This window comes from Entelurus aequoreus, linkage group LG21 (genome assembly GCF_033978785.1).
Source record: "Entelurus aequoreus isolate RoL-2023_Sb linkage group LG21, RoL_Eaeq_v1.1, whole genome shotgun sequence".
NCBI lineage: Eukaryota > Metazoa > Chordata > Actinopteri > Syngnathiformes > Syngnathidae > Entelurus > Entelurus aequoreus.
The window spans coordinates 30,502,282-30,507,281 of record NC_084751.1 but is presented as its reverse complement, the minus strand read 5'-3'; the positions used below and the strand labels follow the sequence as shown (position 1 = coordinate 30,507,281).

At 39.8% G+C, this 5,000-nt stretch overlaps 1 protein-coding gene across 1 annotated transcript in view; it reads right to left on the bottom strand.

Annotated features, from left to right (window-relative positions):
- Positions 1-5,000, bottom strand: part of skp2 (S-phase kinase-associated protein 2, E3 ubiquitin protein ligase) — a 28,789-nt gene that overhangs the window by 3,856 nt on the left and 19,933 nt on the right. The gene's annotated exons all lie outside the window — the stretch shown is intronic.

Genomic DNA, 5,000 nt, shown 5'->3' with positions numbered 1-5,000 from the left:
TGATATCATTTTAGCTGAACAGCCTATCATTTTCTGCACTTCCTTATAGGTTTTCCCCTCTTTTATTAAATTCTTAATCAAAGAATGCTCTTCTTCTGAACAGTGTCTTCAACGACCCATTTTACTCTGTTTTTCAAGGACAAATGCACAGCCAGCATATGCAGCGTCAGTTGCCTTGATCCTAAAATAAGGGCCACTTGTTTAACATATTTTTTTACACATAATCAATGATGTCGCTTATGGAACGCAGCACTGCTATTTTTTTGAACACGCCCCTTTCAGTAAATGATCCAGTTTCACAGAATCAGCAGCATGCACATCATTCCTGTTGGTTTTCTATACCTTTACTAAACCTTCTACAAACTTACTTGTAGTGTAGCAGTTGAAATTCTAACAAAAACAGTGATTTATCTTGCTAGTGATGTGGGACTGCTATTATTTTGAACAAAACTATATATATATATATATATATATATATATATATATATATATATATATATATATATATATATATATATATATATATATATATATATATATATATATATATATATATATATATATATATATATATATATATATATATATATACACACACTACCGTTCAAAAGTTTGGGGTCACATTGAAATGTCCTTATTTTTGAAGGAAAAGCACTTTAAACTAGTCTTAACTTTAAAGAAATACACTCTATACATTGCTAATGTGGTAAATGACTATTCTAGCTGCAAATGTCTGGTTTTTGGTGCAATATCTACATAGGTGTATAGAGGCCCATTTCCAGAAACTATCACTCCAGTGTTCTAATGGTACAATGTGTTTGCTCATTGGCTCAGAAGGCTAATTGATGATTAGAAAACCCTTGTGCAATCATGTTCACACATCTGAAAACAGTTTAGCTCGTTACAGAAGCTACAAAACTGACCTTCCTTTGAGCAGATTGAGTTTCTGGAGCATCACATTTGTGGGGTCAATTAAACGCTCAAAATGGCCAGAAAAAGAGAACTTTCATCTGAAACACGACAGTCTATTCTTGTTCTTAGAAATGAAGGCTGTTCCACAAAATTGTTTGGGTGACCCCAAACTTTTGAACGGTAGTATATATATATATATATATGCTCCCCTCTCCCTTGTGGAGAGGGAGTTACACAGGTCCGGTGGCCATGGATGAAGTGCTGGCTGTCCAGAGTCGGGACCCGGGGTGGACCGCTAGCCTGTGCATCGGTTGGGACATCTCTGCGCTGCTGACCCGTCTCCGCTCGGGACGGTTTCCTGCTGGCCCCACTATGGACTGGACTCTCACTATTATGTTGGATCCACTATGGGCTGGACTTTTGCTGATATGTTGGATCCACTATGGACTGGACTTTCATAATATTATGTCAGACCCACTCGACATCCATTGTTTTCGGTCTCCCCTAGATGGGGGGGGTTACCCACATATGCGGTCCTCTCCAAGGTTTCTCATAGTCAGTCACATCGACGTCCCACTGGGGTAAGTTTTTCCTTGCCCTTATGTGGGCTCTGTACCGAGGATGTCGTTGTGGCTTGTGCAGCCCTTTGAGACTCTTGTGATTTAGGGCTATATAAATAAACATTGATTGAGATATATATATATATATATATATATATATATATATATATATATATATATATATATATATATATATATATTGCAAGGAGTTTTTTGTATTGCAAGCAGTCAATCTAAAGCCCAAAAATGTCAAGACACTTTCTCAAAACAATCACACTTTTCCGACTTCAAAATAAAAGCGCTTCGCTATAAGTCCGGTTTAAAGGCCTACTGAAACCCACTACTACCGACCACGCAATCTGATAGTTTATACATCAATGATGAAATCTTAACATTGCAACACATGCCAATACGGCCGGGTTAACTTATAAAGTGCAATTTTAAATTTCCCGCTAAACTTCCGGTTGAAAACGTCTACGTTTGATGACGTATGCGCGTGACATCAATCGTTGAAACGGAAGTATTCGGACACATTGTATCCAATACAAAAAGCTCTGTTTTCATCTCAAAATTCCACAGTATTCTGGACATCTGTGTTGGTGAATCTTTTGCAATTTGTTTAATGAACAATGAAGACTGCAAAGAAGAAAGTTGTAGGTGGGATCGGTGTATTAGCGGCTGGCTGCAGCAACACAACCAGGAGGACTTTGACTTGGATAGCAGATGCGCTATCCGACGCTAACCGCTGATCGTACGGATGATCGGGTGAAGTCCTTTGTCGCACCGTCGATCGCTGGAACGCAGGTGAGCACGGGCATTGATGAGCAGATGAGGGCTGGCTGGCGTAGGTGGATAGCTAATGTTTTTAGCATAGCTCTGTGAGGTCTCGTTGCTAAGTTAGCTTCAATGGCGTCGTTAGCAACAGCATTGTTAAGCTTCGCCAGGCTGGAAAGCATTAACCGTGTAGTTACATGTACATGGTTTAATAGTATTGTTGATTTTCTGTCTATCCTTCCAGTCAGGGGCTTATTTCTTTTGTTTCTATCTGCAGTTAAGCCCGATGCTATCACGTTAGCTCCGTAGCTAAAGTGTTTCGCCGTTGTATTGTCGTGGAGATAAAAGTCACTGTGAATGTCCATTTCGCGTTCTCGACTCTCATTTTCAAGAGGATATAGTATCCGAGGTGGTTTAAAATACAAATCAGTGATCCACAATAGAAAAAGGAGAGAGTGTGGAATCCAATGAGCCAGCTTGTACCTAAGTTACGGTCAGAGCGAAAAAAGATGCGTCCTGCACTGCACTCTAGTCCTTCACTCTCACGTTCCTCATCCACAAATCTTTCATCCTCGCTCAAATTAATGGGGTAATCGTCGCTTTCTCGGTCCGAATCGCTCTCGCTGCATTGAAAACAATGGGGAAATGTGAGGAGCCTTTCAACCTGTGACGTCACGCTACTTCCGGTACAGGCAAGGCTTTTTTTAATCAGCGACCAAAAGTTGCGAACTTTATCGTCGATGTTCTCTACTAAATCCTTTCAGCAAAAATATGGCAATATCGCGAAATGATCAAGTATGACACATAGAATGGATCTGCTATCCCCGTTTAAATACAAAAATTTCATTTCAGTAGGCCTTTAACTGCATTTACTAAATGTAAAATGTCTTACATTACAATCATGCTTTGTCACTAGGATTGGGCACCGGATCCGGTACTTTTTTTTTGGCACTGACTGATACCAGTTGGTACTCCCGGGCACAGATTCACGTAAGATCCAGCGGTGCCATATTTTGGTGCCTGGGTTGCGCTTGACACCACGTCTGTTTAAATTAGCACTTGCGAGTAGCGAGTACTTGCTAGCACTTGAGGAAAACGGGAGATTTTGAAGCAGACATGCTCTTAGTAATCTTGCCACCCATCATTGTCTCATGACAACAACCCAACCATGCCAAATAGAAAATGCTGTAAAGCGTGGCTCGTCTTTTCCATTAGCAGGCTGAATATTCCCTTTTGTTATTCAACAGAGAAGGTTTAAACATTGCCATGCAACAATATGAAAACCAATTAACTTGTACAACATGTAACGTACAGAATATCAGAAGCATTTATTCAGGTACAAATATAAATAAATGATAAATGGGTTATACTTGTATAGCGCTTTTCTACCTTCAAGGTACTCAAAGCGCTTTGACAGTATTTCCACATTCACCCATTCACACACACATTCACACACTGATGGCGGGAGCTGCCATGCAAGGCGCTAACCAGCAGCCATCAGAGGCAAAGGGTGAAGTGTCTTGCCCAAGGACACAATCACAGATTACAGCTGGGATAGTCTCCAGTCCCCCCGTTTCCCCAAAAAGGACAAGCGGTAGAAAATGGATGGATGGATTCAACCTTTTGTGTCATTTATGTGCATACTTGCCAACCTTGAGACCTCCGATATCGGGTGGTTGGGGGTGGGGGGGTGGTGGTTAAGAGGAGAGTATATTTACAGCTAGAATTCACCAACTCAAGTATTTCATATATATATATATATATATATATATATATATATATATATATATATATATATATATATATATATATATATATATATATATATATATATATATATATTTATTATATTATACATATAAATAAAATAAATACTTGAATTTCAGTGTACCGGAGGCTATCCAGTAGATGGCAGCATTGTCCTGTTTATCTTCTCCGTTCATGAATGAGTATATCATTTCGGCCACCGTGTTCAATGGAGAAGTCTGTTCTACAAAATGTACAGGCAACATAAATACATACCCCTTCCCCTTCGAACTGTCCTGGATGAACTGAAATTCTTGTTTCCATTCGTTTTGGAACTTGCAAGCTTATTTCTTCATCTTGCTCGTCGACATGTCTATAACTTCCTCGTTCTTCTGCTTCGTCTCGTTGTGTGCGCAGTTGTGCACTCTACTCTCTAAAAGCCGTAGATGTTATGACGTCATTGGGCAGGCAAGCTGTTTATATTGTAGGAAAGCGGACGTGAGAACAGGCTGTCCCACTCAGGTCCGCATTGAGCTGGAGGGGGCGTGGCCTCCAGCTCCGGCTGAATGCCGGGAGTTTGTCGGGAGAAAATTTCTGCCGGGAGGTTATCGGGAGAGGCGCTGAATACCGGGAGTCTCCCGGTAAAAACGGGAGGGTTGGCAAGTATGTTTATGTGTGAAACTTATCTAAACATGGAAGTGTAGCTCCTCCTGTGAATGAAAGTGCTCCTAAAGCCGGAATAGAAAATCTGTATTTCTACAAAATAGAAAATCTGGCAAGACGCGAACACAGAGCAGGCAATTTTTTTTTATTGTCGTTAAATCATGTTTGTCCTTTTTGTGTTGAGCTGTTTAAAACAGCATGAAGTTTAAAACCCATTTCATTAAAGCAAATTGTCCTTCCATGGTGTTAAAACTTGAAAATTATCTGTATAGGGTCCACTTATTAATAATGAAAAATTATATATATCTGTGATTAATCGCGATTAATTTTAAGTAACTATGACCA